The following is a 21,403-nucleotide window of genomic DNA, read 5'->3' as shown; positions in this document are numbered from 1 at the left end:
AAAAAAAATCTCATGGCCCTGTACACAAAATTTTCATACCCTTCGATTTTTTTTAATTAAAAAATTAAAAATATGGGAACTCTGTTCGGCCAAACACTCTGCTTTAATAAAGTCGATTCTCAGAGTTGCGTACATCTTCGTTGTAGACTCCCGTATTAGGCAAAGAGGTATGGCGTTCATAACTGAGAGATTTAGACGAAACATGAAGCCATCTTTTATTCCAATGAATGCTGAAGCTTCGTATACATCTAGAAGCAGACGATATTGCAATTTAAAATGAATCTCTTATTATATGTGATCCCATTCAATAATAAATGAGATTAAGGATTCGATACACATTCAGGTGGAGTTGCAGAAAACCTTCCAGACTTGTCGTGACAGTAGTCATAAATCATGTAGTTTTTGCGAACCCAATTGAGTTTACTCAGCTGCTGTTGGTTTAGACTTTGAAATTCGGATTGATCCCACCAATTGTTGGAACAGGGCGAAGAAGAGTGAGATGACACGCTGCATGCATCGACTTGAAAGGATTGATAAGAGGCAATAAAGGGAGCGTCATTCCAGTCTATTTTAACCGTTCCTCCGTCGGTAGCCCAATCCTCTCCATTCCAAAGGCTGGAGATGATCTTCATGGGTCGACTATTTGGATATGGGATGCCCACACGTTCATTGTTTTTGAATACCCGGATGGGGATAGAATCAACTGAAAACCTGTTTTCACACTAGGAAAGACATATATATATCTTAACATAAATCATGAAAATTCTAAATACAGCTTCTAAATGAGGTTCCGTTTCAGTTACTCGAAGCACATACACGATTTGTTGGTGGTTCCAAAGAATTGAATAGTTATGGAAGTCTGCTGTGGGATCAAACCACAGATGAAGTCTTTGTTCTCTATTCCCAACTCCACTTGCAAACACGTTGGTCTGAAGAATGTAAGGATTTCCCGGAAGGTTTCCCAAAAATTCAAAGTCGAGTTCGTCATGAGAAGAAGCTTCGGACGACATCTGAATGCAAAATACTGACATTACTATATTGTTTATTATCGAAACTATGACCGGTCTGGCTGCAGTCTTGAAATGTAAAATATGGATCTCAGGAATTGAGTTTGAGTTTAAGTACAGTCAACTGATAATAAATAATTCTGCAAGATTTCGTTCTTGAGAGAAAATAGGTGCTTACATAATACGAGGTAACCGTTCCAGCGGAATTCCCTGAGATCAGCTTAATTCTCATGCTCACGCTGCCGAAGAGGTATTCCTTTTTGGACTGAAAAGCAGAACCTAGAGAAACAAGAATCGTTATTATAAACATCCATACAATATTAAATGTAGGATCTCCTTAAAAATGAAATACTTTAATTACCTGAGATTTGATCCATAGTGAGCTGCGCCGTTGGCCATTGTTCAACAACTTAACTGTACCCCATGAGATATCGAAATTGTCATTGATGTTGGAAGCCTCTACCGAGAAGAGAACAAGAAGGAGAAGTGAAGTTATATATGCCAACTCTTGTAAATATCTTCGAAATACTAAAAGACTTGCACCGCTCTTCATTGCCGATGGTGGAATTGAGTGACTCAAATATTGCCTCTTTTTTGGCAGCAGAGTTCTGACAGGAGCGAACACCCTACACCATTCATATATATGTATCGATACTCTCCAGCATCTAATTTTTTTATGGCGTTTGGACAAATAAATGATTAGGGAGCAAAGAGAATAATATGCAATCAAATGAATGACATCATAGAGCACTGTCTTCATTTCTGGATTACTCGAATTTAAATTTCTATCGTTATCTAGATAATTGTATCTAATTTATCGATCCTTGACCTTATTCATTTCCATGTCATAATTTCAGGTGCGTAGGGATTATCTGGTTCTATATAACTTTGACCACTAAAGTAAATTATGATAACTTCAACCACCCAATATTCCCATATAATGAGTATCATTGGACAGGTAGTACCATACACAGATGCTAGCTTTTGTGCCTACCAAGAATCTTGAGAAGGTTCATACTAAACTTCTGTGAACGTAATACATGAGCATGGCAGATCTGTGTGTCCCCATAGACAACTGTAGCATGTTTAAGAATTCCGAGTATCAAGTGCAAGAGGATAAAATGGTAGCTTGTCTCATTCACTAATAAAATGTATCTTTAATAATTGTTTGATGATTTGTCATATCCAACAACTCTTCGCACGCCCAATACTTGTATGTTTCATCTACTTTGGAGTTTCGTTGCAGCGCCATATTTTGCAGTGTCATACAAATTGACTTGTAAAGACAACAATTAATGAGGGAAGAGGGATGTCATACTAAGGTAACAATGATAAGAAAAGTTTCGTTTGGCCAGTACTAGTATCATGTATGTTTCACCTACTTTCTGGGTTTTGATGCAGCACCGTGTTTTGCAGTGTCATAGGATTGACTTCGAAAGTTTATTATGGAATTAAAAACAATTGCGAATAAGTTTTCTCTTTAATGAATATGGATACTAAGAATATTCTGTTTGAGAATAGTGTTATTAATGTTATCTTTGCTATTTGAAAATTTGTTTTTGAATATTTCTAAAATATTATGGAGAAAAATAAAGTAAATTTAAAAATATTTTATATTTTTAAAATTGAAAATGTTTTTTAGATAGAAGGTTGGTTTTGTTTTGTTTTTTTTTTTTTTTTAACTAATATTTTTATTGTTTGTGAATAAATATTTAATGGAAAATAAGATATTTCTTAATATTTTATTTAACTCCAATCAAAATCATATGTGGCTAAAGCTAGATAGCATATAGGTGTAGTTTTTGCCAAATCATTGGAAAATAAAAAAATATGTTACCTAAAGATAATATGAATAATATTATTACATCTAAATTTAAGAAGAAATCCTACTGCAATCAAAAATTTAAAAATAAAATAAAATTATAATGCTACAAGGAAATCATTAACCCTAACATAGAAAATGAAAATGATCTTTATGTTTTTGTAGTTTAAAGAAAAAAATCAACATTGCTAAATTAAAACTGGATAATTTCCAAAATGTCATAGATCAAATTCTTGTGTTTGTAACACTAAAAAAATTAAAGATAAAAATCATTTTATCTTAAAATACATTAAATACACAGCAATTTCAAAAAAATATTTATTACAGTATCCATCTTCTTTCTAACCTTTTATCTCATCAAAACAATATTAACAAAGAAATACTTTTATTTTTTATTTTTTTAAAATAACTGGAATTTTATATTTATAGAAAATCTACCAGTAAAACACAATAGTTACATCAAAAGGAAAGATTCTCACCATAACAATGATGTCTCATTCACTAATAAAATATATCTTTGATAATGCTCACAGAAAATACTTTTGTTTTTTATTTAAAAAAAAAAAACTAGAATTTTGTATTAATGGAAAATCTACCTGTACAACACAATAGTTACATCAAAAGGGAAAGATTCTCAGTGTAACAATGATGTCTCATTCACTAATAAAATATATCTTTAATAATGCTTTGATGATCCATCATATCCAACCCTTCTTAGATTGTCCAATACTTGTATGTTTCAATAACTTTTGAGGGTTTCTATGCAACGCCATGCTTTGCAGTGTCATACGGATTGAATAACGATCGAAGGCTGGGCTGTCATAATATGGTAATAACAATGACGAGAGTTCTAAAAAGTTTTTGCTTGCCCAGTAATTGTATGCTTCATCTACTTTCAGTTTTGATGCAGCGCCATACTTTGCAGTGTCATACGATTGAATTATAAGTTAACAATGAGGGAAGAGTGCTAGTTTTGATACAGTGCCATACTTTGCAGTGTCATACGATTGAATTATAAGTTAACAATGATGGAAGAGTGTAACACCCATGGGTGCTCTAACATTTATTTTTACAAAGTTTTACTTATTTAGTGTCAATTTTATTTTCATATTAATCTAGAATGTAAAATTATTAGGCTGTAAAGCCAGAATATGTGTTGTTAATGATTAATTTAAAGAATTTGTTCAATTTAAAAAAAACTGAAGAATCAGTTAATTCTTGAAAGAGTTATAAGCAATTTTCCCATCTTTTTTTTGAAAAGGAGAAAGGACAGAACCATGGGGGGTTGGAAAAAATCAATTAGGGAAAGAATATTGTTGTGAATGGTTTCATTCTAGAGTTGGACAAAATAGCGAGTGAGAATAAGACCTTGGGCAACAGCCGAGAGGTACAAGACTTGAGGCTAGACATAGTCCGGACGCCCAAGGTACCAAGCTGTTTAGCCACTGTCAGGAGCTGGAAGAGCTCAGAGGGGGAACTCTCGACGTAATTGCCAGGTCTATGGTTGGGTGGTAAGACTTTGCAAGAAAAGATAAACACACACATGGCTGATAAGTAAAGCAAGAAATAGATAAATAGAAATCCTATATTTATTAAGTATTAGTAGGTGAGTGATTCTCTGCTCTACTTTATGAATTGAACAGATTAATATGTTAAAGAAATGAATAGTATGAATAGGCAAATTGTCATCATTTATAATCTCAATATAGTAAATTAGTTACCAATATTAGTGCTTCAAAGAAAAATAAAGTGACGAAATTAGTTTCATCTACTGAAACAAAATACTCTAATCATTCCAAGCTTTAAGTAAAAGATTCATTTTCGTGGAAGATTAGTTAATTTGTATTATTCTCTAATATCATTTAAGGCACTGTAAATTCTATTAGACTGTGGATACATTTCAACTGAAAACTGTATCGAATAAAACCTGAATCTTGACAAGTGTTTATACAAACCATTTTAATAAAATAATACACATGAGAAGGATAACTGTAGAGTTCATCTACGATAGATAATTTAACGAGATCTATTTCTTAGCTATTACAGTATCTAACTGAAATAATCCGTCTCAATAAAAGTCGTTAACCTTAATCTATAACCATAAAACAGAGAAAAGGACCAATTATTTTAAGTATCATGCATCTGTACAGTTATAAGTTGAATAATTACTTAAGTAGCCAATCCCATTTCGGGAAAGCACCTGATGGTGAACCATTTGGAAAAATAACAAAGAAAACATTTGAATGTGCAAATACAGTTCGATATTCAAGTGTTGGATGCAAACTGCATGCATAAGTTATGAGAACAAATTATCAATATAATTGTTGGACGAAAGTGTGGGCACAACTGTCCCCCATTCCCCTATTCTATAATAACTTTAAAGCCCTTACATCTTTTGCACAACCCTGAGGCTTCGGCTGTGCAAGTCACTCAATAAGTTAAGAAATGTAAGCCTAACTTTCCTCCAGCTAAGACCAAAGTTGCCACCAAGGATTCGCCAGAGAATAAAAAAGGAACCAACCTGAAATCGAAGATTGAACCAAGTTAGAATGTAGTGCCACATCGAGAAATGGTCACTAGAAGGTATGAAAAACCCTGCAATGGAATATACCTGTAAACAATCAGAGCGTTAGAATAAGTCTGAGAAGAAACGTAAGGATTATCGCAGAGAAAGACAAAGTCTGAGAGGCAAGCTTACCTGAAGGCAGGGTGGTCGAACAACCACAGCAAGCTGCACCTGCAAATCACATTTTAGCATATCAATTCATCGAATAATCAAAGAACCTTGTATGAATTCAAGTGCGGGCCTGTCTACCTTACCTCAGGATGAAGGGTGGAGGCCTCGACGCATTAATCCTGAACGATGAAACTGCCATTAACAATCCCACTTGTGCAGGAGCTAAACCGAGGGTTTCTTTAGAGCATATCCGGTAGAACATATACAGAAGAAAAAGCAACTCAAAGTATTAAGGTCGAAAACAAGTTTACGTTTACCTGTAGGCCAGTGGAAGTCTTTTTCGCCATTTTCGCCATCTTGTTACCTGCTGTTACAGAGCCACAACTCTCTCATCTCGGTGCAAACCAAATGAACTCTATCTCACAGGAATTGCAATAACCTACCACTTTCAAAACCAAATTTCCGTGACCGTGGATCTTCTCGGATCCTACGGTGGAGGGTTTGCTAGGTGCTGGGATTCGAGGTCAGCCTGAACATTTTCTTAAATGCGGGACCGTAAAGTCAGTATGATGCCAAACAGAGATGACAGACAGAGGCCTCGGGGCTCTCCCGCCTTAAAGGAGGGCGCCACCCAATGCATGCCAGTGTGGGAGATATCAAGTGAATTATACGAATGTACACTATGGCTGCTGTGTACCACAACCTTAATCCATGGTCCAATTAAATGAAATTCAATTAAACAATGAATATACCATAGCAATCATAAGGTTTGCATTTCGCAGTGGAGTTAGGATTAACGCATATAGTATTGGGTCATCAATCTAAGTATGGTTATTTTTATTAAATAAAAAAATTTATACATATACATATACATATACATATACATATACATATACATATACATATATATATATATACATATATATATATATATATATATATATATATATATATATATAACATTCATGGGGTTAGGTCGTTACAAATGGTATCGGAGCGACGGGTTCGCACACTGAGACCTATGGGCTCAATATATACACCTTTAGACATCAACAACAAAAGAAATATATGTATATGTATATAAAAATGAAATATGCCTGTGTATAATTAGTAATACTAACCAAGTAAGTGTAAATATTTACACAGAGACAAAGGACAACATCAAGAACAAAAATGCAGGGAGACCCCAGAATACCACACCAGCGAGAAGTGCCTTATGTGGAGGCCAACCTGGACATATGGATACAGTTGGGAGAAGAATCCCGACAAGCCAATGCTGCTCTGCTTAAAAAATTGAAACAACTGCGTGTAGAAATGATGAATTTAAGGACAGACAACAAACGACTAAGACAAGAACAGGGAAAGATCCTTAAAAGCCTGTCTGACCAACATAATCAATGAGGACCAGATCCTAGTATGGAGAATACGGAGAAGACTCTAACAACCCCTCACGACAACGATAATGCCGAGTGAGCAGAAGGACATAAGGAGGATGAGGAAGGGTGTTCGGATAATGTTTCTGACCAAAGAAGGTCCAAAAGATAGAAAATGGAACTACAAGGTGAGTTTAGAAAAATAAAACTATCACTGTTCGAAGGAGAAACTGAAGAAGTAGCTGAGCCATGGCTGATCTACATGGGTAAATATTTTCATATTTATTAATATACTGACAAACTTAAAGCACGACTGAAAGTTTACTAATTACGGGGAAAGGCCACCCTCTGGTGGGAAGAAATTAAAACTGTGAGGAAGATTAATGAGGAACAAGTAACGTGGCAAGAATTCCAAAAACATTTTAAAGATAAATATCTAACTGAACGTTACTATGATGAAAAGGAAAAGGAGTTCCATGAGTTAAGGTTGGGAGCCTTTACCATGGATGAGTATGTAAAACTGTTTACATCCCTGTTGTGATACGTTCCATATATAGGGGAGGAAAAAGCTAAAATTCAGCCGTTTATTAGCAGTTAACCCTACTTCATGAAGGAAAAATTAGAATTCAATTATCCTAGAACAATGGACAATGCAATATGAAAGGTCTGCATCTGTCATCAACAGATGAAATAAAAAAATGAAGGACCCAAAGGAGACATTAGCAAGAAAATGAGGAACTTACCACCAAACAGGAAACCGAAAGTCATACATGGAAGAAATAATCAGTAGAACTTTTGGAAAATTTGCAAGAAATCCGCCTAGAGCTCAGACATACACCGAGAATAGACAGCCAGAGGGGGTTAGAAAAATTGCTACTGACCAGCTGCCAAAGCCACAACTGCAATGTTGGGGATGTGGGGAAGCACATTATTACAAGAACTACCCGCACAAAGCTTGAACTGAACAACTTTTGAACATACAAGAAGCCTCCACAGTGGGAGATATCGCAAGGAGCATGCCTAGAATTAATGTTGCCTTGGACGATCATCAAGTGGAATATCATCCCACAATGATGGAATGTGAAGGTAAGATTGCTGATCAATCTGTTTTTGTTTTATTTGATCCAGGTGCTAGCTTAAGCTACATTAGTCCTAAAGTGGTAGAGAAATGTCAGCTGCAAAACAGTAAATTTAAGAAGTCTTGGCTAGTTCAACTAACCATCGGAACAAAAAGGAAGGTGTCTACAAAAACATAAAACTGCCCTATAACAGTTTCAGGACAACACATCCATGTCAATCTGAACATCCTTCCCCTAGGTTCGTATGATGTATTAATAGGGATGGATTGGTAGGAAGGTCGTTGGTCCCTGGTGGATTGCAAATAAAAATTTGTAAGTTATCTTACCGAGTCACGGCAGCGAAAAGAAATTCAAGGAATCAAGAAAAACATAAAATTACATCCTATTACAACCAACCATCTCGAAAGATGCATAAGGAAGGGCTGTCAAATTTATGTTGTCCAAGTAGGGTACAACAATGACAAAAATAAGATGTCCTCTTTAGAGAATATTCCTGTAATTCTGGATTTCGTGTACGTATTTCCTTAATCCATCCCTGGATTGCTGCCAAGGCATGATATCGATTTTACCATTGAACTAGTGCCTAGAGCAGCCCTTGTTTCGAAAGCTCCCTACCGCATGAGCATTCCTGATTTAACAAAACTCAAAATGCAGCTTCAGGAACTATTAGATAAAGGATACATTCGCCCTAGTGTGTCCCCTTGGGGAGCCCCTGTGCTGTTTGTACGAAAGAAGGATGGAACATTAAGTTTATGCATTAATTATCGTCAGCTAAATAAGCTGACCATCAAGAATAAGTACCATTTACCTCGTATCGACGATTTATTTGATCAAGTGCAGGGAGTTAGCGTGTTCTCAAAAATCGACTTAAGGTCCAGTTACCACAAGATCAGAATAAAGGATGAAGACATCTGCAAAACCGCATTCCGAACTCGTTATGGACATTACGAGTTGTGGTACTGCCTTTCAGCCTTACCAATGCTCCGACCACTTTCATGAGTCTAATGCACAACATTTTCCAGCCATTTCTAAATAAATTTGTACTGATTTTTATTGACGATATACTAATCTATTCAAAAAATCAGGAAGAACATGAGCAACACTTGAAAACAGTATTGCAGATTTTGCAAGATAACCAGTTCTACGCAAATTTTAGCAAGTGTGATTTTTATAAAAGTCAAATCCAATACCTAGGCCATGTTATATCAGCAGAAGGAATAGCAGTGGATCCAGAAAATATCAAAACTATTATGGAATGGACCACACCAAAAAATGTTGCTGACATAAGATCCTTCTTGGGCCTGGCAGGGTATTACCACCGATTTATTAAAAGCTTTTCAAAAATAGCTTTTCTGATGACCTCGCTACAGAAAAAGGGGTGTGCCTTCCTCTGGACAGCAGAATGCTAGCAAATTTTTGAGCAGTTGAAACAACTACTCACTATCGCACTGATGCTAAAGGTAGAAGATTCGGAAAATTCATTTGTGGTATGTACAGACGTGAGTAAGGAAGGCGTCAGTGGTGTTTTAACACAAGAAGGAAAGTTCATAGCCTATGAATCACGCAAACTAAAGGATTATGAACAACGATACTCGGCATATGATCTAGAATTGACCACAATAGTACACACGCTCAAGATGTGGTGGCATTATCTCCTAGGGAAGAAATTTATGTTATTAACAGATCACAATAGTCTTACCAACTTCTTTAACCATTCCAGTTTAAATGCTCGGCAAGCCAGATGGACCACATGCTCAAGTGAATTCGACTTTGACATGAAGCACCTCAAGGGGAAGGAGAACCGGGTTGCAGATGCATTAAGCAGAAAAGTACATTGCATATATGAAGTGCAATACAACCAAGTGAAATCTAACTTGCCAGGAGGTCATCCGAGAAGCATCCCTAAAGGACCCAGAATATGCATTCCTTTGGAAGCAAGCCTCGGAAGCCTAGGCGAAAGGGAAACAATTTGATTATGGTATTAATCTCGACAAAATGCTAACATTTAGAAATAAAAGATATATTCCCAACCAGAATTCTATCAAGAAATTATTATTGGATGAATTCCATAAAAAGCCTTACGTCGCTCACCCATGATACCAGAAACTATTTTTTGCCATCAGGAAAAGTTATTTCTGGACAGGTTTAAGGAAAGACGTGGTTGAATATTTATCCAAATGTTTAGAGTGCCAATTGGTGAAAGAAGAACATCAACATCCTACTGGTTTGATACAACCACCGCCCATTTTGGAGTGGAAATGGGAGATGATCACCCTAGACTTTATTACTAGGTTACCTCGTATGAAGAAACAACATGACTCAATTATGGTTGTGGTGGATAAGTTGAGCAAGACTGCTCATTTCATACCCGTAAATTCCACCTACAAGACAGTGGAGATCACAGACATATTTATGAGGGAAATCTTCTGACTACACGGGATACCCTGACTAGTAATTTCTGACAGGGATGTCAAATTCACATCCACATTTTGGAAGAACCTCTTTACTGGGTTAGGAACTCAGATTCAATTTAGTACTGCCTACCATACCTAGATAGATGGCCAGACAGAGCGAGTAAATCATGTTCTGGAAAACATGTTGAGGATGTTTGTACTGCAGCAACCACACAAGTGGGAGGAGTACCTCCACTTGGTAGAGTTTGCCTACAGTAATGGACATCACGAATCATTGGGGATGAGCCCCTTTGAGGTGTTGTACGAAAGAAAGTGCCGAGTACCAACTGATTGGGGTAGTCCAGTTAATAAATTAGCATTGGGACCTGATATGCTAACTGAAATGGAGGCTAGCGTTAAAAAAAATTGCTAGAATTTGAAAGCCGCTCAGGATAGGCAAAAGGTGTACGTAGATAAGAAAATAACTCATAAAGAATTCCAGTTGGGGGACCATGTATATTTGAAAGTTAATCCCCAAAAAAGTACTTTACAGTGGAAGGGTTGCACTAAATTGGCAACTAGGTACTGTGGACCCTTTCAAATATTGGAACAGATTGGGCTCGTGGCATACAAGTTAGCACTCCCAGGCCATATCCGAGACCATAGCATTTTTCATGTGCCCTTGTTAAAGAAATATGTGTATGACCTTCGACATATTATTAACTAGGAGAATATACAGGTATTAAAAGAAGAAATCAATGATTTATAGATTGTTGTTTTAGAAATACCTCTAACAGCAGATTACCTTTGTGCAGGTCGAACCCGAGGGAGAGTTTCTGGTAGAGCTTCTTCGTATCCTCAATCGGAGAGAAACCATCTTGCAGAAGCGAGTCATCACCCAGGTTAAAGTGCAATGGAAGCACTTTGGCCCGAATGAGGCTACTTGGGAAGAGGAGGAAGCTATGCGTGAAGCATACTCGACACTATTTGCTTGAAATGAACACCAAGGACGGTGTTCCTCACAAGGGGAGGAAGCTGTAACACCCATTGATGCTCCAACATTTATTTTTACAAAGTTTTACTTATTTACTGTCAATTTTACTTTCGTATTAACCTAGAATGTAAAACTATTAGGCTGCAAATCCAGAACGTGTGTTGTTAATGATTAATTTAAATAATTTGATCAATTTTTAAAAGAACTGAAGAATCAATTAGAATATAAATCTTGAAACAATTATAATTAGTTTTCCCATCTTTTCATTGAAAAGGAGAAAGGACAAAACCTTGGGGGGGTTGGAAAAAATCTATTGGGAAAATAATACTGCTATGGATGGTTTCATCCTAGAGTTGGACAAAATAGCTAGTGGGAATAAGACCTTGGGAAACAGCCGAGAGGTACGAGACTTGAGGCTGGACATAGTCCGGACGCCTAAGGTACCAAGCTGTTTAGCCACTGTCAGGAGTTGGAAGAGCTCAGAGGGGGAACTCTTAACGTAATTTCCAGGTCCATGGTTGGGTGGTGAGACTTTCCAAGCAAAGATAAACACACACACGGTTGATAAGTAAAGCAGGAAACAGATAAGTAGAAATCCTATAATTATTAAGTATTATTAGGTGACCGATTCTCTACTCTACTTTATGAATTGAACAGATTAAAATGTTAAAGAAATGAATAGTATGAATATGTCAATAATAGATTCTAGGCATATTTTCATCATTTATAATCTCAATACAGTAAACTCGTTACCAATATCAGTGCTTCAAAGGAAAATAAAGTGACGAAATTAGTTTCCTCTACTGAAACAAAATACTCTAATTATTCCAAGCTTTAAGTAAAAGATTCATTTTTGTGGAAGATTCGTGAATTTGTTTTATTCTCTAATATCATTTAAAGCACTATAAATTCTATTAGACTGTGGATACATTTCAACTGAAAACTGTATCAAATAAAACCTGAATCTTGACAGGTTTTTATACAAACCCTTTTAATAAAAGAATACACACGAGAAGGATAACTGTAGATTTCATCTACGACAGATAATTTAAGGAGATCTACTTCTTAGCTATTACAATATGTAGCTGAAATAATCTGTCTCAGTAAAAGTCGTTAACCTTAATATATAACCATAAGACAGAGAAAAGGACCAATTATTTTAAGTATCATGCATCTGTACAATTATAAGTTGAATAATTACTTAAGTAGCCAACCCCATTCCGGAAAAACACCTTACGGTGAACCATTCAGAAAAAGAACAGAGAAAACATTTGAATGTGCAAATACAGTTCGATATTCAAGTCTTTGATGCAAATTGTATGCATAAGTTATGAGAACAAATTATCAATATAACTGTTGGATGAAAGTGTGGGCATAACCGTCCCCCATTTCCCTATTCTATAATAACTTTAAAGCCCTTACATCTTCTGCACAGTCGTGAGGCTTCGGCTGTGCAAGTCACTCAATAAGTTAAGAAATGTAAGCCTAACTTTCCTCCAGCTAAGACTAGAGTTTGCCACCAAGGATTCGCCAGAGAATAAAAAAGGAACCAACCTGAAATCGAAGATTGAACTAGGTTAGAACGCAGTGCCACGCTGAGAAATGGCGACTGGAAGGTATGTGAAACCATGCAATGGAATATACCTACAAACAGTCAAAGCGTTATAATAAGTCTCAGAAGAAACGTAAGGATTATCGCAGAGAAATACAAATTCTGAGAGGCGGGCTTACCTGAAGGTAGAGTGGTCAAACAACCACGACAAGATGCACCTGCAAATCACATTTTAACATATAAATTCATCGAATAATCAAAAAACCTTGTATTCATTCAAGCACGGGTTTGTCTACCTTACCTCAGAATGAAGGGTGGAGGCCTCAATGCATTAATCCTGAATGATTAAACTGCCATTAACAGTCCCACCTATGTAGGAGCTGAACCGAGGGTTTCTTTAGAGCATATCCGGTAGAACATATACAAAAGACATAACAACCCAAAGTATTAAGGTCGAAAACAAGTTTACGTTTACCTTTAGGCCAGTGGAAGCCTTTTCTGCCATTTCTGCCATCCTGTTACCTGTTGTTACAGAGGCACAACTCTCTCATCTCAGCACAAACCAAATGAACTCTATCTCACAGGAATTGCAATAACCTACCACATCAAAACCCAATTGCCATGACCGTGGATCTTCTCGAATCCAACGGTGGAGGGTTTGCTAGGTGCTAGGGTTTGAGGTCAGTCCGTACAGTTTCTTAAATGTAGGACTGTAAAATCAGTATGATGCCAAACGGAGATGACAAGCAGAGGCCTCGGGGCTCTCCCGCCTTAATGGAGAGTGCCACCCAATGCATGCTAGCGTGGGAGATATCAAGTGAATTATACGAATGTACACTATGGCTGTTGTGTATCGTAGCCTTAATCAATGATCCAATTAAATGAAATTCAATTAAACAATGAATATACCACAGCAATCATAAGGTTTGCATTTCGCAGTGGAGTTAGGATTAACTCATATAGTCCTTGGGTCATCAATCCAAGTATGGTTATTTTAATTAAATAACAAAAATAGATACACACACACACACACACACACACATATATATATATATATAATTAACATTAATGGGGTTAGGACTGTCATATGACGAGAATTCTAGGAATTGTTTTCAATATGAGTTTAGTTGGTTTGAATCTTATTGTTTATAATTATTTATGGTTGTTTATAATGTTCATATTTATTAATATTAGTATTGTTTTTTCGGAAAATTTATTATAACCTAGGTGTCAAATTAACAATGAGGATAGTCATTCTTGTTGCTATCAACAAATGCAAGCTAACTTATCATTTTTATTCAGAAAGCCACACCATCCAGAATGACTCTATGGGATGTCTCTAAGTCTTGAGCACTTAGCATATTTGTCAAAATTTAATAAGATTGTTATACTTAAGTCTCATATATATATATATATATATATATATATATATATATATATATAAATAATTTTATTGTGAACCACCTTGATATGCTTAAGATTAGTCTCTTTATTATTTTATTTATTTTGAAAAAAGCTCTTAATATAATATTCAATATCAACTATTAAAATATGTTAGAAGTGTCAAATTTTTCTTTAGAATTAAGAATGATTTTGTTAAAATTGTAAAAAAACATTATTATCAAATTTAAAAATTCATCAATTATAAAAAGTAATCTTAATACAAGAGTTAAACAAATTTTTACTCTCATTAATAAAAATAAATTATAAATAATATTTAAATATAAATAATTACAAGGGCTACGTAGTAGCTAGTACTTGCCACTTAATTTAAATATAACTTAATTATTTAAACTAATAACAAAGACAAACATTTCATCACAAAAATAAAATAACTAATAAAATATTGTATTGTTGAATGCCATCACTAAAAATTAAGAAATATGATTAATTAATATTGTTTATATTAACATACATATATATCTATGTGTTTTTTTATTAATATATATAGCATTTATAATTAAATTTATTAAAATATGTTTTTAATATAATAATAAATGATTTTAAAATTATTGTGAAAAATCATAATTCAAGAAAATTAAAATAATAGAAAAAATAAAAAGGAAATATAAAAGAATTAAATAAAAATGAAATAAAACCAAAAACCAAATATTAGTAACTAATAGAAATGAAAGTTACTAAATAACCCATAATAAGACCTCAACCAATCACCTTACAAACAAATAAATTTAAATAATAATACTAAATAACAAAAATTGAATTCCTAATGTTAAATTATGGATAAGTGCCATAAATTTTTGGTCAAAAGCAAACTAATACCAATTCAAAGGCAAAACTGAATACCATGCCTGCAACAAGTATAATAATAATATTTTCAAAAATTATTTTAAAATAGAACATTTATTATATTAATCTACTTCATATAAATATATTTAATATTTAATATAAATTTACAATAAATATTTATGATTTTATATATATTGTTTTTAAATTTATAATTATAATTGTATTTTATTTTCAGTTCTTTGGTAAATAAAAATATCATAAAATTTTAAATAAAATTTTGAATTACTCATTATTAAATACTCAACAACTTAACATATGTATTTTTGAATGAATTATACATATGTATTTTTTAATGAATTATATATAATTTAAAAATTAATAAAACTAAATTTATAATATATTTCTATTTAAAAATTCAATAAATTAATATATTATAAAATTTTGTCTCACATAATAGTAATTATACAAAATATTAGAAGATTGATTTATGTTTATCAACCTATTTTACACATCATAAATAATGAGATTTTGTAATCATATAATAAGGACAAGATAAGAATTGGAGAGTTGATTTATCTTCATCAACATAGTTTATATAACTTATAAATTATTGGATTTTATTAAATGTAATTTTTTGTAGTTATTTGTTTTATGTATTTAGATTTGTGTAATGTGGTTGTTTAATTTATATTATTATATATATTATGTTGTAAATTTATTTATATATAGAAAATACATTTTATTTATAGTGTGAATTAATTATAGATAAATGTATGGTTAAGATATTCATTATTAAATTTTTGCAAATAATTTTTGCAAATAATAACAATTAAATGAAAAAAATTATACATCTTATATAAATTTATATCAAACTTAATTTAATATTAATTAATTAATTAAAAAATAAAAAATAATAATTTTAATGTGTTATTCTTAATTAAATTATTCATCTTTAAATTATTAAAAAAATAATATTTTTACAATTAATTATTATAAAATTATCAAAGTGCATACACGCGTAGATTAAAAACCTACTTATTATTTAACATTATTGATGATGATGGTTAACGTCTGCTGAGACCAAATAATGGTCTATCGGACCTAAAGAAACAAATTATCTATTTTGATTTAAAATTTTATTTCTATGCTCAAAAAGCTTAGAGAGAAGCCTCCCAAATTCACTATATTTTTGACATTATAAACCTTAAATATATAATTATTCTTACATTATAAACCTTAAATATATAATTAAAAGAACGAAAAAAATTTAGTCAAACAACGGCACAAAGTTAAACATATTTTACAGTTCAAAATTGGTTTATATAGAAGGTTCTAGGTACCAAATCTATGGTATTTAGTGGAGGAGATAACACAAAGCACCAAAATGCATGAGACAAAGTATTTTTAAAGCATAGGATTGCAATGAGAGTAGGGAATCTTGGTTGTATAAATGAGAAAGTTAAACATATTTTACGGTTCAAAATTGGTGTATACAGAAGGTTCTAGGTCTAGGTTTGGTTGTACAGCTCATAGCCATTTCGGTTGGTGTGTAGTTGAATATGTGACATTTCTTTAATGTCATCGTAGTTGGTGCGTGGTGGTACTAATAAAGTAATGTGCGGAAGTTTGAGTTCTCTTTCATAGTCATTTATTACAAAAGCTATACTATATTATTTTTTTTATTTTTTTTTAATATAATTTTTTTTTGTGGAGACTATAAATTTATATAATTAAAGTATTTTTTTTAAATAACAACTTCTCATTATCTAACTAAAAATTATAAAAAATATTTTTTATAGCAAAAACTCAAAAAATAAACTAATTTAACACCACCTCATAACATCGTTGGAAACACAATGCCTTTAAATTCATATTATGAAAGGTTTGATACCTATTTGTAGTATGCAATAATTTACTATTGCTCATAATATGTACTTTTACACTTATTTGTAATGTGCATTACCTTTTATCCATGCTCATTTATTTTTAAATAAATAAAATTGGCTTTTATATTTTGCTAATACTTTTTATAAATTATATATATATTTTAATTAGTATTTAATTGATTTTTTTTTATTAAGATAATGATATTTATTTTTTCATACGGTTAAGATGAAAATATTAATAATATTAACTGAATTATAATTATATATTAATGATTTAAGAAGAAGTAATTATACAAGTTAAATAAATGGTAAATATTTATAAAGATTAAAACATTATTAATATTAAAAAATAATATTAATAATGTTAAGCGCGCTTGAGCCAGAGGAGATCTGGGATGGGTGATCTCCTGGGAAGTCCTGGTTACCAGGTGCAAGCTCCGGAAGTGATGATTGACGCTATGTGATTTATTTCACCAGTTTCAATCCCACTTCTTCACCCCTGTGAGCATCACCCGATGCAATGAGTGCTAAGTGAACTATTCAAATCATGAGAAATTAGTCACTTATAACTACCTCTCATGGAAATGGTCATACGTGAATGACTTACTTAACGCAGTTGAATCCAAAAAAAATGATATGTAATATAATGCACTGCGTAAACCCCCTATACTTAAAAAATAAAATTAACTAAATTATAACTTTATTTTAAATTATTATTAATTCTAAAAAGAATTAATATAGGAGGTTTAAAAAACATGAAGACGTAGATTTTAAGAGTTATATATATATATATATATATATTAAAAAGCTTGTAACAAGATTCATAACCATGGATATTTTTCTCACTTTACATGGATATTCTTAATATGTAAATAGGTTTTACTACAATATCGTTGGCTAATACCATAACTTAATAATATCACATGTTAAAAACATCATATGATTTTATTTAATTATTCAATTTAATAAAAGAGGAAGAAAGAACATAACTAATTTTGAGATAAACCTCCACCTTTATATGTGATTATTACTAAGAATATTTGTGGAGGTTTTTGTATGTTTATTTTTTTTCACTAAAAAATAGCATTCTTGTTATTTCAGTGAAATCTACATTATACAAATTATTGTTCAATTACAACCTCGATATGCCTGCCAAGAACTATGGCATTCCATCAATCCATAACATAAAAACATGCAATGTCTTATGTAATGCTCCTAGTGAAGCGATAATATTAAGTAAGACAATAAATTTAACTGTGAACTAAAACTCTGTTTGGTAAATTATAATAACTCTGTTGTTATTGCTATTAGTTATTATGATAATTAATTGTGCTATCACTGTTTAATTAAGTATGTGATTAATTGTTGTTAGTAGCTGTTGAGGTAGTTGAAACAAGAGAAAAACCTAACTACCTTCATGTGACGGTTGAGACCCCAGAAGGAAAAGGGGGAATGCCAAGTCTGGTAGGGATCAGATGGCAGAATTGTGGTTGTGTGCTATGTATGGTAGTGACCAGATAGCCTGTGTCTGGAAGTGAGAGGCTTCCTGAATCCGCTACGTCTGGTTAGGATCAGATAGCGTGACTCTGGTATAACCAGAGGGCTTGCAGACAGTGAAGATCTGCAAAAGTGCTTGGGGGTGGAAGATCGAGGAGGATCTTCCTACGGTCGGGAGGTTGACAAGCGCTACGAAAAGGTTTGCTACTGTTCAGGTATGGCATGCTAAAGCATTTACGAATTCATTTAAATCTGTGGAAATCCTTCTAAGGTCTTTGATTCGTAAGTAAAGGTAAGGAAAAGGTTTAGACATTCTTTTAAAAAAACCTAGCCTCTGCGCAACTGGCAGAGTTTGAAACTGGATTTTTCAATCAAAGATCATTAGTGAAAACATGTCGATCAAAATCTCTGTAGCATAAGCGATAGAAAGAATATAAAACAGGAAAATATCACTATGTAAGCTATCCTCTGTAATCCCAGATGAAATAGAACAAAAGAATCCATCACTGTGCATAAGCGATGTGTTTATATATCAAACGAGAACAACCGTTAACACCCAGACCTTTTACCAATATAAAAAGACAGGCCATTCAATCATTTGCGGAGCAGAGCAAGTAATTCGAAGTAGTAAACCATTATACATTATAAAGCCTTAACATTTAAATATATAGGCATGCAGAAAGGAAACAAAACAGTCTAATAGAAATACCCTTGTCTCCGAGGAACGGAGGAAGGGCCGTGACCGCCATGCATGCGTAACACATATTAACAGATGCCCCGGCTCCGAAGGGAATCACCGAAGCTGTGCTTAAATATTGATAGCCAGCAGGGGCTTAACTGCCAGAACCATTGACACAGAAAGACTTAACCATAGAAACGAATATATATACGGGAAAAACGAACAGAGATAAGTGTTCAAAGACTTATATTCACAGTAAAAGTTGCAGAGAGGGCAGCAAGCCCAGTATACATCGAATAACAGTACTGGAGCCAAATAAAGGTCTCTGTGCAAACCAATATTAATTCTTAAACCAAGATTAAACCGAGCACAGTATTATATAAACAAAACATTATCCAACCTGAGGCATTCGTCCGCCTTCAATATCAACAGTCCATAGTAAGAAATCAAGTTATACATTACAGGATGGGCATACAGTGCCTCTTAATGGAGGTTTCTACCTGAATGCTGGCGGGTAAAACCCGATACTTTATAAACAATAAAATATGAAGGGGAAACGTGGAATTTCCCATGAGAGGAAACCCCTGTGTATGGCGGAGGGATTCCGAAGCTTGAGCAGGCCCGACATCCTGTCAAACGGTCAACGGCTCAACCGTTACCACAGAAAAGCCAAACGAGCCTACAATTCAAATACATAAAAACTCTTACCTGGACATGGGTTGGCGGAGAAGCGGAGGTCTTTTAACGCCGCTAGTTCAACAATCAAACTCTTCCCCTGAGAATATCAACATAACCAGAAAACTCATAAAAACGTCGAGGAAAACTGTATACAAAAGCTGGAGGAATTGTAACTATAACCGAAGCTGTAAAGCTCGAGAACTTGTGAGGAACATGAGAATGGAAAAACAAGAAAAGGGGTAAACCTGAAAAAAAGGATAAGTCGATACCTGATCCGGTGATGGAGGGCAGAGGCATCCTGCAGTGCACCAGGCCGCTTGGAGGTAAGGGATTCTGAGTAAGCCGGAGCGCCATGAAGCCGTAAGTGACAGGAGGCGCTCAGCAATGAAAAGGAAAACAAACTATAGGAGTAACCACATAGTAAAACCTTTAAAGCACCCACCGCCTCATGGCTCAATCGCAGCCCTTGATTTGGGCGGGCTCATTTCCATCGTTCGATCGCCAGTGGTTGAACCGGGAAACAACGGTGAAATGGTAAGTTCGAGATTGTCAGACGGTATGGAGTACCGAGCACGCGGAGGCCGCATGGCAAGCCGGAGGCCGGCCGTTCATCGTGCCAAATGGACGATGCTAAGCATGCCAGCTGGGTGAGCATCAGAGCCGGACGGGACTCGCGGCTTCGGCTAACCTCGATGAAATAAACCAGCACGTATGAATGGAAATTGCCATAAAAACATTTAAGACTGAAGTGCCACTCATATCCCTTACGTACATACCTTTCGATTACTTGAGACATAACATGAGTCAACCTTGATATAATCATTAATGAATCATGGGCATGGACAGATGTTAGAATAGTGAGTCATATATCGACTTTGTATGACCAGGTAAAAGTATAAATCAAATATAAGAATGATTTTATATTAAAATCCTCCTTGTTATATTGTTTGCAATGATAATGTTTATAATTTGATTGCAATGCGAAGATCCAATGAATGTATATATATTCACATGTTTATACGGCGGTAAAAAAAAAATTACTTTTGTATTGGTGTGTGACAAGTGGTATCAGAGCCCAGGTTACAACTCTGGACCTCGGGTTAATTTTAATAGAGAGAGCAATGTAAAGTAGCCTCCTAACAAGCCAGTAAGGAGTACATTGAAATATAAAAAAAATTACATCTGTTGAATGAGCTAATTTTGTTCAGGTGACAGCGGAATGAGGAGAACAAGTAGCGCTCCTCATGGAAATTTGGATCGACCAGATAACGTTGCCCACCCTCAGGGGAATCCTGAGATATGGGTACAACTGGGAGAGGAAGGCCGCAACACTGATTTGGCAATATTGAGGACAGTCCAGGAGCTGAAGGACGAAATGGCCCGTTTGCGTGAGGACAACGCAAGACTAAACATGGAACAAGAGAGGATTCTGAAAAGTTTATCTGATAAACAACATCAACAGCGGTCTCATCCTAGGCCTGAGCAGACACGAGTATCAGATGAACAAAGCTATCACACT

General features: G+C 34.2%; 1 pseudogene; it reads right to left on the bottom strand.

The window, feature by feature from the left end:
• Positions 1-320: 320 nt before the first annotated feature.
• LOC149247259 (xyloglucan endotransglucosylase protein 7-like) lies at positions 321-1,608 on the bottom strand (annotated as a pseudogene).
• Between the last annotated feature and the right edge of the window lie 19,795 nt (positions 1,609-21,403).

The sequence above is a fragment of the Pinus tabuliformis genome, chromosome 7 (assembly GCF_031772625.1).
Source record: "Pinus tabuliformis cultivar Carrire ecotype Pingquan chromosome 7, CPIR1, whole genome shotgun sequence".
Classification (NCBI taxonomy): Eukaryota; Viridiplantae; Streptophyta; class Pinopsida; order Pinales; family Pinaceae; genus Pinus; species Pinus tabuliformis.
The sequence above is the reverse complement of the archived record's forward strand: the minus strand, read 5'-3'. Positions and strand labels throughout refer to the sequence as shown.